At 39.7% G+C, this 23,945-nt stretch overlaps 1 protein-coding gene and 1 pseudogene across 3 annotated transcripts in view; both read left to right on the top strand.

The window, feature by feature from the left end:
• LOC118533583 (sodium/potassium-transporting ATPase subunit beta-1-interacting protein 3) overlaps window positions 1-23,945 on the top strand; it is a 617,142-nt gene that overhangs the window by 401,546 nt on the left and 191,651 nt on the right. The gene's annotated exons all lie outside the window — the stretch shown is intronic.
• Window positions 10,957-12,890, top strand: LOC118518282 (SRSF protein kinase 1 pseudogene; annotated as a pseudogene).

The raw sequence follows: 23,945 nt of genomic DNA, 5'->3' as shown, positions 1-23,945 counted from the left end.
AAGATTTTATTTATTTATTTGAGAGAGAGAGCACAAGGAGGGTGAGGGGAGGAGCAGAGGCAGAGGGAGAAGCAGACATTGGAGTGGGCATGGGTATTTTGGTCATTTGGTTACAGAGAAATTAAGTGGAGATTATATTCAGTTTTGGTCTAGTGGAGTGTATTTATGAGTTTCATAGATAATTCTTAGTGTAGCCTTCCCAGTGTGGGAATGGCTTCCAAGAAAACGGACAGCCCACTGTGCCTTCTTCCCCAGAAGCCTAATACAAAGGGGCAGGACCAGGGCTCTGCCATGATGCATAGCTGTCTATGCCTGACACCAAATGTCCATGAGTAGAGGAGAAGGATCATGTCTGACCTATACAGGGTCTGAAGCTGGTCTTTCAGACTGGTTTCAATCATTAACACATAGGATTTTTTTTTAATAAAAATGAGAAGAAATAGAATTAATCAGAATTCTGTCTTTGTAGGATATACTTCTCCAATCAGTGAATACATCTGTGTGAGAAAATATATTTTTACGGTGTCCCAACTATAAAATTTTTTAAAAGTTTCATCAACCATGCCAGAGCGAAATAGAATTATCTTTACCCTCTCTTTAAAAATGATATAATTTTTGTTTTGCGTTAATGCAGTCAAAGTATATGCAACCAAAAGTAGAAAAATTATCACAGAGTGGTGTCAGGCAATAATTTATTAAAAATGTTATGTTATTTGTGTATGTTATGTGATATCTATAATTCTATCAGCTTTAAATAGTTATATTTTTGTGGTTCTTTTCTCATATAAATAATTTCGCATTCTGATTTTCGTACCTATAATTACTTGTTTCTTACCTTGAAGAAGATCTTCTAAGTTCTTCAAGCTTCAGGCAAGGAAAAAAAACTGATTGTCTCCCTGTCTAGGTTATGGTTCTGAAGGAAGTCCTTCTATTTCTGTGTGTCAACTACAAACCAGGGAGAGTGTCCTCACCACACATAGGATCTCCTGCCATCTTAATCTTGTATTTCCCAGCCTCTAGAATCCTGAGAAATAAATGTTTGTTGTTTAAGGCTCCCAGTCTATAATATTCTATAATATTATAGCAGCCTAAACTAAGACAATGTTTTTGTAATTTTTAATTGGTTTACAGTAAATCATAAATGCTTTCCTTTAATAGAATGGTTGTTATAATTAATGGCTTACATTTTCACTTCTTCTGCCTACAAAGTTAGGGTTGTACTCCTCGATAGCAGTCATAAAAATGACAAAGTCAGTATGTGATGCTTATTCTGGGACTAAACCAGTATCTAATTCTAGAGGAACCATTCCCTGTTCTATGACAAGTAGGAAGGCCTACCATTCCGAATTCCCTTGAAGAAAGCACTTGCTAGTAGGGCACCTGGGTAGCTCAGTCGGTTAAGCATCTGCCTTCGGCTCAGGTCATGATCCCAGGGTCCGGTGATGGAGTCCCACGTCAGGCTCCCTGCTCAGTGGGGAGTCTGCTTCTCCCTCTCCCACTGCCCCTCCCACCCTGCTCATGCACTCTCTCACTTTTTTTCTCAAATAAATAAATAAAATCTTAAAAAAAAAAAAAGAAAGAAAGCACTTGCTGTTTATGTGCATTGAGTACTCTAAGCTGACAGTGTTCTGTAAGGTTTGCTTCATCTTTATAGTGAAGGTCTCACTCACCCAGGCAGCCCCTTGTAATGACTGAGATTGATTGGGATACTAGCTTTGGTCATTTCTGCCCAATGCAGAACTCCAGTGGGGAATTCTTGCTTTAGATCTCCCTTGTTCAATTGGCTCAAATTTTATGAGATCCGCATTTCAGTCTGAAGGCTTTCCCTGCTCAGTTCTGCTGCCTCCCTCTGTTATATTTAGACATTAGCCTTTAACAAACCTCTTCCACTCAACTTTGTCTCAGAATCCGCTTCCAAGAGGACTGAAATGATGCATTTTCTAAATTCCTTTTTTCTTCCATTTTAGGGAGATGCATCTCATCAGATGAAGTTGCACATAGTATATAATCATGCTAGTATGTACAATCATGACTACACAACAAAAGAAAATAGAGAGCAAAAGGCATACATTGCAAAGTTATGGACCAACAACATAAGTGGCTTAACGATCTATTCACCTTTCCTTCCCTTCGGCTCATTAGAATGGCAGTGCTTTGGTGACATGGTGAGAGTTGTATTGTGATGGATGGGACTGTCAGAAACTCACTTGAGTATTTAGATATTGCATTAGTGCATTACATTTACAAGTAAGACACTGTTGGCTGTTAACTCCTTTGGCATTCTATGTCTATCTGAGGAGGCAAGAATTTGCCTCAGGATTCCTGAATCTATAGATACTATTATGAAAATATGTGCTGCTTTGTTTGATAATGACTTAGTCTTCGATTTTTTTGGAAATGGACCTTCTGCCATTATATATGGTCCTGTTAGGAAGGCAATTCACTACCCACTAGACAAGCTAAAGAAACCAGATCCTCTCTTTCCTGGCCAAGCGTGTGACTAAAGGAATTCTCTTCTGGAACTTTAAAACAAACAAGTGAAACCTTGACAGAAGGAATGATTGCAGATTTTTTAATCCCAGTGGTGGGGGCCTGGACAGGCTAAAATAGGAGAACTGTGGTTCCTATTCCCTGGGTTTTGTCCCTCCACAGCTTCCTTAATTTCCACTTGTTTCTAAGACTAGTCTCTGTTCTTCCATCATTTCTGTGAAGCCCCATATCCGCTCATGCATACATACTAATATTCTTCCAAATAAATCTGTTTTACTCAAGAAGATAGAATTGTTTTCTCTTGCTTATAACCAGGAAGCTTAATGACATTGATGCCATGATTCTGAATATGACATTTTTAAAAAGCAGACAAACAAACTCCTAGTGGGGTATGTATTTGTCGCAGTCCTCGAATATTGAGCATTAACAATTATTTGTGTGAAGAAAGAGAGGCGTGATAGATGTCATGTACAAAGGGAGCTGTATCTAGTGACTTTCAATCAATTCATGCTGTTTTCTTCTACATCCTCATCTCTTTTAGAATGTTCTCATTCTCATACACTTGAAACTTTTCAGTTTATGTGGGAGAAGGGTCACCCAGGATGAGAACAGATGTGAACACATCCTACATCTCTTGATGAGCTGAGCTTCTTGAGAATCTGCTTGACAAAAAAGACTTTAAAAAAATCTACTCATGCCTAAGAACACTTTGTTATATCCTTCACTTAAGTTGACAACAACTTAATATTTAGTTGCTTAAAACTGAAAATTTAGTGGCCAGATTTTATTGACTTGAGAATACAAGTAAGTAAGCACCATAACCATCTTTTCCTCATGATAATCAGAAAGGTAGTTAAGTGTGGTAGAATCATTTTGAAAGAATGAAAGTATGAATTGTTCTGTAAAATATTCCCAGCTTCCCAGGAAGCTATTTGCTTTAGAGTTTTATGTATTCTTTTCAGGATTATTATTTTAAAAATTGAGAAAATAAAAATTATTTATGATGATGTACTAGTGTACTTTTCTACGTCAGGGCCCTTTGTTTTGCAAGGAACATAAGACTCAACTCAGCTGACCTAAAGAAGAAGAAAGACTTCGTTGGCTTATGTACCTGAGATGTCACACATGGGTCAGGCTTTAGGCACAGTTTGATTCTTGGGATTATGATATTATTGCTGGAGTTCTGACTCTGCTTCTTCCAATTTTTCTTAGTTTTTCCCTCCTTCTATGGTGTTTTCTTCTGGACAGCTTCCCTCCTTATAGAAGAAGAATGGCTGTCACAGTCCCTGACCTGACAAGCATACCCTACATGCCTTCTAGATGAGAAAAAGGTCGCATACCTTTGTCTCACAATTCCAAGAAGACCTGAGATTCAGTCTGACTAAACTGGATTAGCTCACATGTCCACTGCAAACCAATCACCGTAGCCAGAGTCATAGAATGTTCTGATTGACCTATCTGGGTCACGCGCTCCATCCCAGAGCAATGGTGGGCTCAGCTTCTCCAAAACCACATGAATAAGCTATTGTAAAGGGGAAGGGAGGAAAAAGACATAGTATAGGCAGTCAACAAGTGTCCAGGCATCCTCCCTTATATTGCCATTATAAATTAGGAACAGGAACTACATGTAGATACGTGGTGCAAGGCTCATCCACACCACTTATCACTGTGTACCAAGGCTCTGAGATGTGAAGTGACACAAAGGTGCTTCATAATAGGGTGGTCTCCACAATGTGGCATGGACTTGAATGTCTTCGAATGTTGACCTTGTGAGTGTCTTAGAGATATCGGACTAAGAAACATTGATCCACAGTGAAAGAACTCATGAGATTCCAAACTCGAAAAGCCAACTAATCCAATAAGATGAAAAAAATCATTTTTTCAAAGTGACCAGGTACTTGTCTAAAATAAGCTATAGGAAAAGCTAAATTATTATCAGGAGGATGTCTGATGGAGACAGAAGAGACATGGTTAGTTTTATAATTCAGATATTTAGTGGCATGTAGTTATGTCTGCACCTACTGTTCAGATGCCTACATCTTCTGGACCAGGTCGGGGCAGGCAAATCCTTGACCATGTACTAGGGCTTAGACAGACACTATCCAGGTTTGTCTCATGGTCTTCCCCTTTTCTATGCTTTTTGTCTATCAATACCTTTTCTGAATGAGTCATTATTTCTTTAGATAAACATGAATCTTTAATTAAGTCTTTTTTTAATCCAGGAACCACTCTGTTTCTTTAAAATATATTCATGTATCTTGGATCATTATGTATCAGTTTTAAAGTTTAATTCTATAAGGCATATCCTTTTAGTAAAAATCTGGTTTTTGCTCCTATATACCAACTAAATCACTCTTTACTAGTCTTTGATAGAATTTATTAATTTAATAGATATAGATGGAGAGAATACTTGAGTATCTACTATGCACTTGTTATCACACATGTCTTATGTTGTACTATTTATACATTGTATACCCATGGGATCCAGGTGCCACAAGTCTAATTTTATAGAAAAAGACACTAAATTTCAAAGAGATCTAGCAACGTTCTCAAGGTCAAACAACTAGTAAATAATGAGGTGGAATTCAACTTCGTACTTGCCTGATTCTAATATCTGTGGTCTTTCCACATGTAACTAGTATGGGAGAATATTAAGATGAGTCTTATGTTTTCCCCAGTTCATTTTTAACTTTATTGTTAGAAATGTTAAAAAACAAAATTCTTATACCTAGAAACAATGAAAATTCTTAATTCATTATTTCAAGTTTTATTGGAAATTATTTGTTTATAAATTATTTATAAGTTGTTAATTTATTTTATTTATTCTATGCCTCAAGTGGGCAAATCCCTATAGAGAAGAAGATATAGTAATGTATATTGATGACCAGGACACCATCTTTATTTGCAATGAAGCAAATTATGCACCAGCATTAATAAACATGTTAGATGTTAGATGATAGGTACAGAGAAGATGTTAGAAAGTTATATACCTTTGTTGAAAGGATACTATGAAATCAACAAGGAAGTTGGGCAATCAAGAGAGGCTTCAAAGAAGAGGTATCATATGAGCCAAACTTGGAAGATATATGAGAGAAATTTTTGTAAACAGAGATTAGGGAAATGCCTTCTACTAGGGGAAAAAAAAACAGTATGAGCAAAGCAAAAACGTAAAAAGAGTATATTGAAGGAATAGAAAACAGTACCATTGAGCTGAGGTGAAGATTTCCACTGTCAGACTGAGAAGTTTACAAAATTCAGTAAGCAATAGGGATCCATTGAAGGTTTCTGAGGAGAGAAACGATATGTTCAAGTTTACAAGTTTAAGAAGCTTAATGTCGGTGTCTAGAATAGATTCGACTTGAGTAAAGAGAAAGTATAGGGACTCACCTGCTAAGTATACTGAAATATATCAAGTAAAAAATAATCAAGTGCCGAACCAGGACACAATGAAAACAGAAAATAAATGGAGATTTGGTTCAAGAAAGCCAGCGGCTCAATCTTGATGACTTGCCAAGTATAAAAAAGGGGGGACCACAAAATTGGAAGAGCCACAGTAAATCTCAGAATGTTTACCTAGGGTCTTGCCCTGCTCAAGTAATCTCCACAGCTACAGGGGAGGAGATTATCTCAGTGTGTCATTCATTTGCTTAAAACCTAGAAATCACCTGGAATCCCCTCCCCCACCTAGTGAACACAGAGGCAAGAACCCTCTGAGCGGTTGCATCAGAAGCAGACATAATGGCTACCTTGTTTATAGTTTCAGTCCTTTCTTATAGACATCTACCTTGTTCTTTTTTTTTTTTTAAAGATTTTATTTATCTATTTGACAGAGAGAGAGAGATAGCAAGAGCAGGAACACAAGCAGGGGGAGTGGGAGAGGGAGAAGCAGGCTTCTCGCCGAGCAGGGAACCCGATGCGGGGCTCGATCCCAGGACCCTGGGACACGACCTGAGCTGAAGGCAGACGCCCAACGACTGAGCCACCCAGGTGCCCCAACATCTACCTGTTCTTAATTTTGTCCATGTGTCAGTCTCCCTCTATTAGGGAAACTCCTTGTGCCTAGCACTGCCTCAATTTAGATTCATTATATGAAGGTCTCCTAGTATTGTGCTTGGGTTGGGGGAAACACAGTGGTGTCACTGCCATCAGAAACACAAAAGGTAGGGGTGCCTGGGTGGCTCAGTCTATTAAGCGTCTGACTCTTGGTTTCGGCTCAGGTCATGATCTCACGGTCATGGGATTGAGCCCCACATTGGGCTCTGCGCTCAGTGTGGAGTCTGCTTCAGATTCTTTCTCCTTCTCCCTCTGCCCCTCTGCACTCGTACCTGCTCGCTCTCTGTCACTCCCAAATAAATTTTTAAAAAAGAAAGAAACACAAAGGTAACATGACAAAGAAGCAGAGAATTAACTATTTTAACTGCAATTAGTCTTGTGCCTTGCTATGAATTTGTTTAACATGTAGAAGGGTAGATTTTGATGGGGATATTAACTAATTCCATTTGGACATGATCATCTTTAAGCACCAGCCAGACATCCAGGTAGAGGTGCCCAGCAGGCAGCTGTAAATGAGAAATGAGTTCAGCTGTGGAAGGTAACCCAATGAAAGACTATGTGAGGGGAGGAGGCAGTGGGATTGTTAGCATCCTTTAGCATTGTTACTTCAGAGAGTAGAACAAAGGTTCTTGCTGTACCTTTCATGAGAGTGTGGCCAATTACAAAAATGGGGGTGTGGGGGAAGGAGGGCTAGCGTCCAGTTCTCTCCTCTGTACCCTCCTCCCCAACTCTTACTTTAGAACATGCAGGCTTGCACACACAGCTTCTATACAAGCTTCCTGGAAGTGCCAAGGAGCAGTGTGGTCTTTGCCCAGCTTTTGTCTGGGAGTGAGGAAGTTAATCTTTTCTTTCACGTTAATGTTTCTGAGTTTCAATTTGTTCATCTGTGCAATGAGGTTAAGAATACATAGCCTACCTATCTTAAACAATTATCATGAACATTAATATATGCAAAAAAAGCTTTGTAACCTGTGTGGCACTGTAAAAATGAGAACTGATTCTTTTTCTATCTATGCCAAGATCTTTTTCTTGTGTCGATTCTATTAACTTTTCAGATGCCCTGGGCACTGCCAAATATCACTAAATTTGGCTCTCTTTTTCATGATCAATATACCCATATTTCCAAATCACCTTGATACCTATTTACAAAATAATTGAACTCATTATTACAAATCAAATTTAATATTTTTTTCTTACAACCTTTCTATTCAGAGTGTATGCATTTTTCTTTTGACTAAGCCCTGAGAAATCCATCCATAATTCATGGCTGCCCAGTTTATGCAGGCAATAAGAAAGATCAGGAGTGGGGTAGACTTTCCGTCCTGGAAGAACAGCCAGGTCTAAACCACCCTCCCCAGTGGTGTGCTAGGCACCTGTGGAAGGTCTATGTGGACCTGAAGTTCAGGGATTCTAAACTTTCTACATGGGCTAGAAAGGAAGTGAACTGGGGCCATTGGCTATTGTCCCCTCCCTCACTCATCAAAAGTTGCTGGGTGTACCTTAGGACCACCAGGCAAAGGCATGCCAGGAAAGAAGGAAGGAAGCAAGGAAGGAAGGAAGGAAGGAAGGAAGGAAGGATGGAAGACAAGAAGGGAGGAAGGAAGGAAAGCCTGGTGGGGAGTTCCATGGAAGCAGAGGGATATGTCATCTCAGCCTCATCAGATCCCCCTGACATCATATATAGACCACAGTGGGCCAACCATGCCTTCTAGTAATAGTATATGGACTCTGTGATTTTGAGTTTGAGTTCATTTTTAAATTAGGGAAGAGAGGATTCATTTGGCATTGTTTTTCCTATTACTCTATATATTAGCTTTATTTATGTAAAGTATATAATGTATCCACAAAGTATACATTTCCTGCTATTCTATTGCAGTTATTCTCTCGAGAAGACAACAAGCATGAGAGGTTTTCAGATACCCTCATGGGAACTGAAGAGGAAGTTACGTTCATAAATTGCCTCTTCCATGCCAGGAAGAGCACTGGGGTTGTGCAGGGAGGGTATATAACTTAAGGTTCACAACAGACATTTGGGGTAGCAAGGTAACATTGGTCCCCACTTTACAGAAGCTCAGAGCAACTAAGTCACTTGTGCAAGGATGTATAGTTGGTAAGTAGAAAGATGGGAATTTGTAGCCATATCTACAAATGAACATGTTTGGTAGATGAGAACAAAACAGGTACTTAAAAGTACACACTCTTTGTGCAAGACTATTGAATCACAGACCTGTACCTCTGAAACAAATAGTACATTATATGTTAAAAAAAAAAAGAAGAAGAAGATAGTAGGAAGGGAAAAATGAAGCGGGGAACATCGGAGGGGGAGACGAACCATGAGAGACTGTGGACTCTGAGAAACAAACTGAGGGTTCTAGAGGGGAGGGGAGTGGGGGGATGGGTTAGCCTGGTGATGGGTATTAAAGAGGGCACGTATTGAATGGAGCACTGCGTGTTATACGCAAACAATGAATCATGGAACACTACATCAAAAACTAATGATGTAATGTATGGTGATTAACATAACATAATAAAATAAAATTAAAAATAAATAAAAAAATAAATAAAATCTTTTAAAAAACAGTACACACTCTTGTGGATCCAGTTAAATTACCAAAAGGTTTTTTTTTTTTAAGATTTTATTTATTTATTTGGCAGAGAGAGACACAGCAAGAGAGGGAACACAAGCAGGGGGAGTGGGAGAGGGCGAAGCAGACTTCCCGCGGAGCAGGGAGCCCAATGCGGGGCTTGATTCCAGGACCCTGGGAGCTGAAGGCAGACGCTTAATGACTGAACCACCCAGGTGCCCCTACAAAATGTTTTAAAAACTAGAAATATTCTAACTTTACAGCTGAGTTGGACATGGCTTATATATCTGTAACCCAATTTTAGGGTAGTTCACAGTAAAATAGCCTTTAAATAGGGTACACAGCTGGACAAATCCTGGAACTTTTGTATTTTTGCTTGGCTGTTTGTTGGTTTGTTTGTTTTTGCATTTTTCAAATATCCAGTAAGTAGGATTCTGCAGAAAACAGAATGGACATTACCTGCTGCAGGACCACTGAGATGTGCTCTTGAGACCTGTAAGAAAGGGAGGGAAGCAGGATTAACAGAGAGACACTGAGAGGGATACACTTCCAGTAGAGGCCTCACACCATTCCAAGGTGAGCTCTGAAGCTGGGATAAACCATCCCAGTAATCCATCCAGGCAAGCTTCTCCTTTGTACTCCCGCATGGAGTACTGGATATGGAAAGGGGGCATAACCCTGGGCTATGCTAGTTCTTTCCAGAGAAAGTAATTCCTGGGAAAGGCCTGAACTGAGAGTCATCTAGCCAGGGGAGACAACAAGAGTGCACTAGTCATTAGGGGCTGAACTGCCACATGCACTACAGTCCCCTGTAAGATTTATTTATTTATTTTAGAGAGAGAGAGAGAGAGAGCACATGGGAGTGGGAGGAGGCGCAGAGGGAAAGGAGGAAGAGAGAATCCTCAAGCAGACTACCTGCTGAGATCCAGAGCCCAACTCGGGGCTTGACACGGGGCTCAATCCCAGGACCCTGAGATCATGACCTGAGCTGAAATCAAGAGCCAGATGCTCAACCAACTGAGCCACCCAGGCGCCCCTCCCCTCCTGTGTCTTTAGGGCCCATTGATTCTTATAAGTTTACCTTATATAAGGCCAGCTCCTCCAGGATTCTGGATGTTCTCATTTCCTGGGATAAATTATAAAAGAAAGGTTAGTGATGTAACCTAGAGCCCCCATGGCTGTGCTGGTCTTGAAGCCACAGAGATACTAATCACTTTCCATTACAAATCACTCACACTTCTCTAGGGCTTACCCGTTAGAGTGCCCAGAGGTGACCAAGCTGGAGGCAGGCAAGATGCCCCTCTCCTTCTGTGTGGTGGATTTCTTTTTCTGAATTGTTTCTACACTGAAGATATAGTCCTTATCTGCATTTTATGTTAGAGGGTCTCCTAGTGGACTGCCCACATTGGGTATTTTTCCCACTCTTGGTATATAGAATAATAGAGTGTCACAACCAATGGATTAAATGATTTGGTAAATATTCCCCACATTAGTGGATGGCCCCATAGATGCCAGGTGTAATCACTGGATTTTTTTGTTAAAGATTTTATTTATTTATCTGACGGAGAGAGAGAGAGAGAAAACAAGCAGGGGGAGCGGCAGACAGAGGGAGAGGGAGAAGCAGACTCCCCGCTGAGCAGAGAACCCAAGGTGGGGCTCGATCCCAGGACCCTGAGATTATGACCTGAGCCGAAGGCAGATGCTTAACCAACTGAGCCACCCAGGTGCCCCAATCCCTGGAATTTTTTGAATGTTATCTTTTATGGTAAGGTCTTTGCCAGTGTGGGCCACTCGAGTGCGCAGGCACCTGGCAGTTACCGGTCTCACCATGGAGCAGAAAGTGCTTGCGCTCCAGGCCGAAAAGAAAAGGCCAAGAAGGACAAAGCCCAAAGGAAATCTGAAACTCAACACCGAGGCTCTGCTCCCCACTCTGAAAGTGATCTACCAGAGAAGGAAGAGGAGATTCTGGGGTCTGATGATGATGAGCAGGAAGATCCCAATGATTATTGTAAAGGAGGTTATCATCTTGTGAAAATTGGAGATCTATTCAATAGGAGATATCATGTGATCTGAAAGTTGGGCTGGGGACACTTTTCAACAGTGTGGTTATCATGGGATATTCAAGGGAAGAAACTTGTGGCAATGAAAGTAGTTAAAAGTGCTGAACATTATACTGAAACAATACGAGATGAAATCCAGTTGCTGAAATCAGTTCATAATTCAGACCCTAATGATCCAAATAGAGAAATGGTCATTCAACTACTAGATGACTTTAAAATATCAGGAGTTAACAGAACACATATCTGCATGATGTTTGAAGTTTTGGGGCATCATCTGTTCAAGTGGATCATCAAGTCCAATTATCAAGGGTTTCCAATGTCTTGTGTCAAAAAAATTATCCAGCAAGTGTTATAGGGTCTGGATTATTTACACACCAAGTGCCATATCATCCACACTGACATTAAACCAGAAAACATCTTGTTGTCAGTGAACGAGCAGTATATCCGAAGACTGGCTGCAGAAGCAGCAGAATGGCAGCGATCTGGAGCTCCTCCACCTTCTGGATCTGCAGTCAGTACTGCGCCCCAGCCTAAACCAGCTGAAAAAATGTCAAAGAAGAAGAAGAAATTGAAGAAGAAGCAGAAGCACCAGGCAGAATTACTAGAGAAACAAATGCAGGAAATTGAGGAAATGGAGAAAGAGTTGGGCCCTGGGCAAAAAAGACCAAACAAGCAAGAAGAATCAGAGAGTCCTGTTGAAAGACTCTTGAAAGAGAACCCACCTAATAAAATGACCCAAGAAAAACTTGAAGAATCAAGTACCATTGACCAGGATCAAACACTTATGGAACATGGTGTAGAGGGTAGTGCAGCAGAAATCAATTGCAATGGAGTAATTGAAATCATTAATTATACTGAAAACAGTAATAAAGAAACATTGAGGCTTAAAGAGGATCTACATAATGCTAATGACTGTGATGTCCAAAATTTGAAGCAGGAACCTAGTTTCCTAAGCTCCCAAAATGGAGACAGCAGCACATCTCAAGAAACAGACTCTTGTACACCTATAACCTCTGAGGTGTCAGATACCATGACGTGCCAGGCTTCACCAAATGTAGACCAGTCATTCAGTGAACAGGACATCAGCAAACTTCAAGAAGGCATTCGGGCAGAGATACCCTGTGAAGATAAGCAAGAGCAACAACAAAATGGACCATTGGACAACAAAGGAAAATCCACTGCTGGAAATTTTCTTGTTAATCCCCTTGAGCCAAAAAATGCAGAAAAGCTCCAAGTGAAGATTGCTGATCTTGGAAATGCCTGTTGGGTGCACAAACATTTCACTGAAGATATTCAAACAAGGCAGTATCGCTCCTTGGAAGTTCTGATAGGATCTGGCTAAAATACCCCTGCTGACATTTGGAGCACAGCATGCGTGGCCAGTTCAAAGGCCTCATTCAGCGGAAGAGTACACTCGAGATGAAGATCACATTGCATTGATCATAGAACTTGTGTGGAAGGTGCCTCACAAGCTCATTGTGGCAGGAAAATATTCCAAGGAATTTTTCACCAAAAAAGGTGACCTGAAGCACATCATGAAACTGAAAACTTGGGGCCTTTTAGTGTTCTAGTGGAGAAGTATGAGTGGTCTCAGGAAGAGGCAGCTGGCTTGACGGATTTCTTACTGCCCATGTTGGAGCTGATACCCGAGAAGAGAGCCACTGCTGCCGATTGTCTCCAGCACCCTTGGCTCAACTCCTGAGCCCCAGCCCAGCGCCGCAGCAGAGATCACATGCTGACCCTCGCCCCTCCCTGCCAAGCATTTCCCTCTTCCCTTTTCAGGGTGAAACTCTTCCTTCAAGCGTTTCCTAGGTTATTTGTTACTGTGTTTTGTTTTGTTTTGTTTTGTTTTGTTTTTTTAATCCAACATGTTCATTTGGGTTTGCTTACTTGACCCTGTGGAGATTCCCCCACAGCCATTGGGCATCCTAGGTGAATTTGGCCTTGATTGGGCTCTGCCAAAGGCTAATAGGCTAAAATGTGAAACAGCCTCTCACCCTGTACCCTTGTCTTTCCATTAAAACTCCTTTAAATTATACGCTTCCTTTTTAAAAAGAGCTATGAAGATGATGAGCTCATCCTTTTATTCACTGACTCTAAGAGTCAAATTTTCTAGTGCATCTCCTATTGCCAGCATAAGGATGAGAAGGGGAAAGGGTGTTACTTCTGTGTACAGCAGAGACATTAAACTTGCTGTGCCCAGGCTGCATCATCTTCCTGGATTGTTTCTGTTGTTCTCTATGTTCACATTTTGTCCCATGACTTTGAAGTGACTATCTTTTTAAATGAGCTGTATCAACGCCAAATTTGGATACCATTTTATCACTGCTCAAAGCACTATCGAATTCCTTTCATCCTCCCATAACTCTAAGATCCTTGAATCTTTGGTCTGATTTTTGGTGGAAACAGACACGGAACCATTGACTAGTGATTTCTTCAGAACTAGATGTTCTGCAAAAACAGTCCTTTCCTGTGTGTCTTCTGTCACCCTAACTGCAGAGTTATTTTGATTGGCTGTTTGGGGTTTTGTTGTTTTAATCCCTGGCTGACATTTTACTCATTGCACTTGAGTTTACTGCCCCATAACTACAGAATTCAGGATGACTCCAGAAAGGAGATCTGGGTTTCAGAGATTTCCCCTCTAAGAAGAAAATGTCCTAGAATTCCCAGTTCTTTTCCAGTCAGTCCCCTACTTCTATTTACAGCTTTTTCTTTACCTTGTCCAAAATTTAACCTTGAAGCAGTTTTCCTCTGTGGCTTTGCCATTCTCATTTTCTCAGAGGCTTCATGTCTTAAATGAAATCCCAGCATAAAAGAGCCAAGGGGAAGGGTGGGGGGATGGCACTTTTGGGGTGGGGTGGTTTTTTGCGGGATTTTTTTGGTTGTTTTAACATTAACCATTCTCTGCTGCTGTTTCTTTGTATAATGTAAGTTTTTAACTGCAATTTTGAGATAATTGAGATGTACTTGAGGCTTTTTTTTTTTAATGAGAAAAGGCTTTGTGAATCTTATTTTAGAATGGGCCTCTCCTAGACTTGCCCTAGACATTACATATTCCTCCAGTCATATTGAAAAGCAAAAGAGGGGCAGGTTTGGGGTCATAGCCACTTGTTCAGCATGGACCAAGTGGGCCTTGGGGATTACAGCATTCTGCAGAGACGGCTCCAGGACTGATTTACAGAAAGCCAAGGAAGTGCAACTTGAGGTTCTACTAGCCAAGCTACTGATAAGACTTTCAGGTAGCCGACTCTCTATATGGGAGATTGGAGTCCAAATTCTGCCATTTTTCCACCAACAACAGCAAAAGAAAAAGTGGTGCAATTATGCAATCCATTTAACTCATAAACATAGAACCCTGTTGGCCAGCCATTCATTGGATCCTTGATTGGGTAGTCCTGAAATCAGACATGTTCCTGTAGAAAGAATTTTAAGTGAGGCTGTCTATGCACCTATCAAGAATAAAGGAAATAGATTGTATCCAACAATGGCAGGGAAAATCCTTCGGCAATTCTAATCCATTTTGGCTTTTCAGCTATATATATCTATCTAAAGCAATAGCAGACTAGAACTGAATTCTTGTCTACACTGTAAAATAACAATTGCACAATTACAGGAATTCTGGTGATGATATTAAAATGAAATAACCAAAACACAAATAGAAGGCCCCATTTTAACAACTGATATGAGAAGAAATTTTAATAAGAGAGAATCTCTATAACTTCTTTCTGGAAATGTTTTCCCACCAAATGAGGGCTTTTCCCCCTATCATTTAAGGAGCCAGATGAATTAGAAGCCATAGAAAGAGGCAGCTATAGAATTTGATCTTCCAAGTACCCCGTGTACCTTTATTGAACTTAATCATAATACTGTCAAATTGCCACGATCTCACTAAAGGATTTCTATCGTTGTCAGTTACAACCCCAAATGCATTTTTATTCTTTCTACTGGGTTCACTGTCTGTTTTCTTTATAAATGCAGTACAATAAACAAATTATTTAATTAAAAAAAAAAAAGTCTTTGCCAGTGTGATTAAGTTAAGGGTCTGGAGATGGAGCATTATCCTGGATTAACCAGGCCTTAAATGCCACCACACGTGTCTTTAAGAGAGATGGACAGAGGGAGATTAGACACACACAGAGGAGAAGGCAATGTGAAGACAGAGCAGAAAGAAATTCAAAGACATTCGTCCTACAGGCTGTAGTGAAGCAGCCACAAGCCATGGAATGACCACAGCCACCAGAAACCACAATTGGCAAAGAATGGATTGTGATCCAGGCCTCTGGAGCGAGTGCAGACTTGCCAACACCTTGATTTCAGACATCTGGCTCCTAAAACTGTGAAAGAATAAGCTCCAATTGTTTCAAGCCACCTGATCCGTGGTGATTTGTTATACCAGCCATAGGAAACTAACGTACCCACAGTACTACTCTCAAGACGCTGCTCTCCATTGACTCCATTCCTTTCATGTTTTTATACGAAACTTCTAGAAATGTGAGGAGCTAGGCTGGAGGCCATGTCATCATGACAGGATTCTCACACCAACTCTGGAATCAGACAGCCTGGGTTAAATATTGACTCTACCGATTTCTAGCTTTGTGACCTCAGACATATGGCTTAACCTTTTCAAACCTCAGTTTCTTTACCTGCAAAATGGGGAGGAATATTGCATCACATAGGCAGACTGCGAGGATCAAATTAGATGGCCACATAAAGTATTAACAAAGCATCAGGTACAATGTAGTGCTCATTAAGCATTCGTTATTATGAGTCACATATATTTTAATCAAATGATATATACAAAAAATAGGTCATTTATTAAAATAGTTTGATTAAAAAAATGCTTACAATATATATCGATCAATGCAAATAAACATGTTAGGTATATATTTATGAAAGATTTACCATGTTACTATTTACTATTTACTACTCTTTGTGCCTCAGTTTATCAATCCGAAAAATAAGGATAATAGTAGTACTGACTCTAAAGGGCTAATGTGAGGATTGAGTGGGGGCAATTCACATTGAACACTTTGCACACTTCAGGGCATATAAGAAATGCACATTTCCGTTAGTACCTCTGTGTAGCATCTCACTTAATCCCCACCACAGCCCTCTAAAATTGGTATCATTGTTACCCTATTGTACAGACAAGAGTTGGAATAAATTGTTCAAGCTCATACAGCTAGTATTGTCTGAACCAACACTCCAGCCCAAGTCTGTCTGAGATTAGAGTCTAAGAACTCCATCACTTACATCTACTAATAGAAAGTAACTTTTACCATTTTTTAGGCTTTATCATTTCAGTAAGGATTCTAAGTGTACTCTCTAGCATGTGGGAGGGCTCTAAGTAATCTCTCTACCATAGAGGAATGTCTTATTGTTGAGAATAATAAAGGAGCATGTTAGAAATTAACCTGTTAAAATTTTTAAGGCAGTAGGAAACATTAGCAGATAATTACTGAGCTCTCCTATCTCCCAAATTTCAGCATCACTGAGAAACCTTTAAAATGTCCATGTTCCATATAACTGTAAAGAATTCTATACTTCCCACATGTGAATGGTAAATGTGACAAGATTCCTGGAAATATAAGCATAATAGGCCCACAAATACTTTGAAAGTGTCTTTCTGATATATCAAAGTGATTATGGGGCACTAAATAAAGCTGTTTTGTGTATGAAGACACCAACACTATTTCTTAAATTTTTAGTTTCATTCATTCATTTATTTATTCAACACTTATTGGGTGAGTGCCTAAGACATGCTGGACATTATCCTAGGCAATAAGGTTTTAGTGATGAAAAAGATTTAAAAGTCTCTCAAATAAAACCTACTTTCTGATGTTTGGAAATTCATCTAATCAACCATCCCACTAGAAAATATCAAATAGCGAGTAAATGTTCTGCAGAGAAATAAAACAGAAAGGGACCACGTGACAACAATCCATTCATTAGACCATTACTGATCATTTGTTAGGGAACCATTGTGAGGATATAAAATGAAAAAAATTACATATTCTTCCCCCAAGGAGTTGGAAGGCTAGTTTTAACTCTACTGTGTATGAACTGGGATATAGGAAAAGTACAGAAGAAGTTAGGATGGATCCAAACAAGTGGACAAAAATTACTTCCAGAGAGGAGAACAAGGTAAGGAGCTTTATAGTAGCTAAAAGGGTGAATTTTTAAGGATGTGTGAGGTTCCATGTATAGGAAGCAAAAGGCATGTGAGCAGAACAGGAAGGCAATGAATAACAAGTAGTCTAGCAAGGCTGGAAGAGAAGGATTGTGTAGACAACTGGGGTAAAAGACAAGAGGACCATGGATTTAATCAGATCACAGGGCCTTTGACAGCCAAAGGATCAGACTATATTCAGGAAATCTCTCTACCTTAGAGGAATGTCTTATTGTTGAGAATAATAAAGGAGCATGTTTTGATGCAGCGAATGACATGTTCAGATCCTACCATGAGGAGTTTAAATGGCAGTGAGGAGTTTGGGAGGGACCAAACACTAAAGACACGCACACCATTTGGAAGGTTACTGCAATAGACCAGGTGTAAGGGATGGGTGCTTATCTGGGATGATGATGATGATGGGAATGGAAAGAAGAGAATGGCCAACAATTTATTTTCTGCTGTGGTATAGATAAGATTTTGCGTGTCCATGTGTGCTGGTCAGGGAGGATAAGAAGGCAGGTGAAACTGGGTACTAGAAACCAGGATGAGAAGAATATGGATGAGAATGACCTAATGACAGAGATCTAAATGACAGAGGTAAAGGCAGTAACATGAGAATTTCCACTCTTTCTGTGCCTTGGTTTTCATTTCCTCATTTGATAGACTGCTGGTTTCACCTCTTTCTGAGGCTAAATATATCAAGATTCAAATCAAATGCGAGGCTCGATACATTCAATATTTATTAAATGTCTATCCTAGAGTAGGTACTAGATATGTTTCTTGATAGCAGAGTAATTTTTTCTTCTCTTATCAGTTTTTTTTATGTTCAGTTAACCACTGTAGAGTACATCATTAGTTTTTGATATAGTGTTCAGTGATTCATTAGTTATGTATAACACCCAGTGCTCATCACAACACATGCCCTCCTTAATACCCATCACCTGGCTACTCCCCCACCCCCCTCCCCTCTGAAACCCTCAGTTTGTTTCCCGGGGTCCATAGTCTCTCATGGTTCGTCTCCCTCTCTGATTTCTCCCCCTTCAGATTTCCCTCCCTTCCCCTATGGGCCTCCGTGCTATTGCTTATCTTCTCAGTTTCTGTAATGCTTCATCTGTGCCTTTGGTAGGACATTCATTACTTTTTACCTTGAATTCCACGTACTGAGGTACCTGCTAACCTCCTCTAATGGGCTGAGTGTCTTGGGGGAAGAATCCATGTCTGTCTCATTTGTATTGCAGTGCATTGCATGCAATAGACCGAAAATAAATATTTGTAATTTGAGCTTATGCAGTCACATAATATTTGAAATAGCCCAGTAAGAGTTTTGATAGTAACTACTCAATTCCACTCAATACCCACAGTTAGCTTCTGGTTGTCTAATAACCAATTACCAAGTAGCTTATTAGTTTACTACAATATTAATACAGTTCATTTATTAAAATGACTCAAATTACCAAGATGAATATTTTACAACCCATTCATTTCAGGTGTTAGCAATAGCATCCATGTAATCATGTCATAATTCAATAACTTATCAAAAATGTCTAGTAGATAGTTGATTCGGGCTGCATTAACATTTTTTTTTCTATTAACCTAGTCATATAGGTTTTTGAAAAATAATTTTGAGTTTTTGAAAGATAATTTTGATTTATCATATAACACATAGATACTAGCTTAAGCCACAGCTAATAAACATGTCATATTTCTAGTGAATAAATGCTGGAACACAAAGAGGACATTTTAGTAACATTCCAGACCTAGTGATAGCTTTTAATAAATATTAAAAATAAGAACCACAATGCGTCATGGTACTGAAGGGCCAGAACCAGAGAAACCGTGGAAAGACTTGAGATCCTCCAAAAAGACATGGAGATCCAGGTTGGCACTGACAAGTTTAGAAACCATGCTGATCAACCAGGAGAGGACAGAAGACAGAGAAAATCGAATATTCCAACATCCAGGCAAGTAGCAGGGAAAAGACCATCTGTCAGAATTAAAGGGACAGCATAAAGCTGACAGAAGGGTCAACTTGAGAATTCACTAAGAATAGGGATCTCAGAAACAGGCTATTTCTGGAAAGAGTCATTATAGGCTTCCCATACAGAAATAAGCAAAAGCTAGGGGACACATCCAGAGTCTGCAGGTGCAGGTTAGAGGATGCATCTGGTAGGGGTAAGACCTAATAGGACAAAGATATGACCAGCTCTTACCAGCATAAGAAGCAGAATAGTCCCAAAGGTGGACATGGCCTAATCCCTGGAACCTGTGAATATGCTCCCTTACTGGCAAAAGAGACTTTGCTGATGTGATGAAGGTTAGGGACCCTGAAATAGGCAGATTATGTTGGTGGGCCCTAGTTAATGACATGAGCCTTTAAAAACAGGGAACTGGGGCACCTGCGTGGCTCAGTTGGTTAAGTGTCTGCCTTCGGCTCAGGTCGTGATCCCAGAGTCCTGGGATTGAGCCCTGCGTTGGGCTCCAACAGTCAACAAGGGAATGTGGACCCTAGTCCTACAACTGTGTGGAACTGAATTCTGCCACCAACCTGAATGAGTTTGGAAGTGGATTTTTTTTTCAGAGCCCCCAGTAAGGAGTACAACCCTGCTGATACCTTGATTTTCAGCCTTGTGAGTCTCTCAGCAGTTTGCAGCCCAGCCCTTCTGGTCTTTTGGACTACAGAACTGTACTATGATAAATTTGTATTGTTTTAAGGCACTCAAATTGTGGTCATATGTTATGGCAGGCATAGCAAACTGATATAGTTATCAAAAGACACCCTGTAATTGTCAAGAGGCATGAATGGCTTAGAAAGGATTTTGGTTATTGCCCTTTCTTTTACTTTTCTTCCCTTTCCTAATTAGGCAAAAAAAAAAAAGCTGGGGAATTCAGCATACCAATACCAGAGGTGGGACAAAAGTGACTTCATTATTTCATTGGACATAATCTGTAGAACTCTTATGTTTTGTGGTAGGATACTTCAATCTCTTAAACCCTGAAATTCAGTAAAGTAACATATAACGTGTGGTTTGAGCTAAATCTTTTGATGGCTGAGTTTTTTATATGTCTTACTGTCTCTTTATAAAAATGCTTCACCATATATTTATATTCAGTTATTCCAGGTAAATAATTATCCATTTAATTATATATTTTTCCTTGCTGATTTTGTTCAATTATAACCAATTTTGTCTCAGATTATAGTAATTGGGACTTTAAAGGAAAGTTAGAAACACAAGTAAATATTTTTAATAAGTTAAATAACATCATATATATTGTAGAGATCTCTCAAACTGTTTTGAAACAGTAGCAACTGAATACAAAATTATTAAATATGAAGTTAGAATTAGAATGATTTTAGCAAAAGAGAAAAGCTTATTTGTGACTATTTAGCCCCTTGATCTTGAAACATGGCATTAGCATACGTGAATCATCATACTTGGTAAGAACAACCAATTAAGATACTCAAAGAGGACCCTTTCCCAATGAACCATAATTTCTCTGAATGCCCACATTAAAAGTGATAAAATGCTGCTACTTTCAAAATTGCATATGTAATTGCAGGGTTACTAAATGATACCTCAATTAGATCAGCTTTGTTTTAGAAAGAACTTTGAGATTATCTGAATGAGAGATTCCAGCACATAAAACTTCCACATTCCCCTTCCCTTCCTAAGGAAAAGTTCTCAATGTCATGTAGTTGATCTTCTTTCAGAGTTTACAGTCTCCTCTAGAGTATTTTAGGCGTAGAGTTGATACTCAGTTAATTTATCTTTTATTGTCACAACCATAGACTTTCTATTTTAATTTCTTTTACCTTTCCAATTGTAGCTTGTCAAAACTATTTTGACAATAAGAAAAACACATCATATGGACATTTTTTTCTTTTCCACTAGAAGTAATAAGGAGACTTGAAGTTGGGGGGATGCACTCTCAAAGAAATAATATGAGAACATGTATCTTTACGTATTTGTTCTATAAATAAGTTTACTCATATAAGCTACCGAAGGGAAAGTTAAAGACTCCTCTGTATCATTGGAATATGACTTCAAATCTCCTCCCAGATGACATGTTTGAATTATAAATTAAGCTATATGGCTTAATAATTGCATGATCTTGAGAAGTTACTTAAACCTGTCTTAGTCTTCATATGGGGATTATCAAACCACCTCAAGTTTGTTGTGAGGATTAAGTGAAATGAAATAATGTTGGTAAAGTGCTTAAGAAGAGTATCTGGAATGTAGTCAGCTCCCAAAAAATATTAGCAATTTTTATTAAAAATGGCAATTAACATGGAGGGAGAAAAAGAAAATAAAGATCAGGAATCCACATAAGAAAATGCTGATGTGTCAAGAAGAGGTTGGGGAGAAGAAGGGAGATTTTTGCCCCATTGGGAATGATGGTGGACCACTAAGCAGCCGTTTGATTCCTCAAGGATACTCTAAAGACATAGATAGTGGTACTTACGGATATTCTCCCAGTCATTTCTGTCGTGGCTGCAATTTTTTTTTCAAGTACTTTTATATGTAAGTGACATCCACAGAGAGTCTTCTTAGGCTCAACTAAACATTGAGACTCCAGACCATCATAGACCACACTTGGCACCGTGTGGATGCAGGTAGGCACCACAGCTTGCCAGCAGGGCAATGTCAGATATCCTCTTCCTTGAGTCTTCTTGAAACATCAGACAGGTCCAGGAGCCACACTAGCTTAAAAGCCTCATACATCAGGAGAGCCCACATCTTTTGTAGCACCCCCATACTTACAGCTTCTAGAGTCTCCATTAGGGACATGGCGCTTACTTGGGAAAGCCAAAAATTATGGCTTTTCACCAGCATTTATAATAGATAATCCCAGTCCAGATGTAATTTGTCAGTCATGGGTTACTTTTTACCACACTAAATGTGGTTTCATAATGTAGTTGGCACGTATCGTCTTTGCCAAGTTACCAGCAGAACAGAAGTAGAGACTTGCCAAAGGTCAAATTCTCACGCAGCAGGAGAATAGATATTATTAACTCCATAAAGGGTAGATAACAATCATGAGCAACTGGTTATTGAGAAATGATATTTTGGGGTATAAAAATAAAACTCTGCTCTCTGTCAATAATTCACTCCACCAGGGTGCTCCTTGTCAGCCTCTGTCAGAGCCGCACGGCATGCAGTCCAAAGACCTTCCCCTCCAACCCTCCTCCTTTCCTCTCTCCCTTCCAAGGTGTCACACTGGCATTGTGGACTGAAATTCCCCTGCTGATTTCTCTCTGCGCCTTATCCTTCACAGGCATTTCTCCTCATTAAATCTCTCAAAACTTCTGGTGCCTGTTTCACAAAGGATCCTGACTGACATGACAAACTCTGTAGAACATACAGAAAAAGCATGTTATTAGAGAAAGGAAGAGAAAGATGGTATTGACCATTTCTCCCACTTCAGCGAACCATTTCCTCTGGGGGAAACAGAAGCGTGTAATGTTACATAAGGCTCCAAACTTAGGGAAGTTTTTTTCTTTCAATCTTTCTTTTTTAAGAGTAGGAAAATTAATGCAAAATGGATAAAGACAGTGTCTCAAAATACACAAGTCAACCCCATTAAAGTGTGAATTCCATCCCAAGATCACATTTGGATTATTCAGAATACACACATTAAACTATTCTCATTGGAGGAGTGTGTGTGTTTTCAACGATATAAAAGCAGCAGAAAAACAAAGGAATGTCAAGTAAGGGATTAGAAAGACATCTTCAAGGCCCCTATTAGTCTTCAGAACAAATCCTCAAGGCCCCTATTCCACTGCCCTTGTTCCTTACCTTCCCCAGATTTGTGTCTGAGCTTGGAGAGGCTCCTGAAAGTCAAGGCTCTGGGTCGGGATGTGTCTCTTTAATCCTGGTGTCACCTGGTACTCTCTCTGGCTCTGTATGCTTAGATACTCCCTCCAGACAGCATTTTGCCGGGTCCACAGGGTTTTACCTGAAAATAGGCATGGTCCCTTGTATTCTCAAGCCCCTCCAACCCTTTCTGGAATAATTCTACAACCACATGGCTCTACCCAGGAAGGATGCTAAAGAGCATCTCTTTCCATGAAGCACCTTGCTTACCATTAACTCCTCTGTCCTTCGTTCATCCAATTCTCATTCACCAGTTCAGATTATCTTTTTCAAACTGGTGGGGAAGCCCTACTTTCTGTTTTGATCTTTCTCTTAAAAATTTTGTCTGTGCCCCTGACCCTTCAGCTTCCCCTGAAAGCATAGACTTCTATAACAGAAAAGCCAAAAGACATCAGCAGACCTTCTGACTGTTGTTCTGTATATGATCCTCCTGGGGCAACAAGTACAATAGCAACCATCTGCTTTAAAAGGAAGAGCAAAAGGGGATAATACCAAGAGAGGGGAAGAACCATATTATTCTGCCACTTCAGCATATGGCCACACAGTAAATTAAAGTTTTAGCATTGAGAGGAACACTACAGGTTTCTAATTCTATCTCCTTTTGCATCTTCTCTATTATATGCTCCTGACAGATGGTCAAACAGACTCCATAATTCCACTGATGGATAATTCAGATCCTCATAAGAGAATGCATTCCAGAATTGTCAGACTT

This window comes from Halichoerus grypus, chromosome 5 (assembly GCF_964656455.1).
Source record: "Halichoerus grypus chromosome 5, mHalGry1.hap1.1, whole genome shotgun sequence".
Classification (NCBI taxonomy): Eukaryota; Metazoa; Chordata; class Mammalia; order Carnivora; family Phocidae; genus Halichoerus; species Halichoerus grypus.
This window is presented reverse-complemented; position numbering and strand designations above follow the sequence as displayed.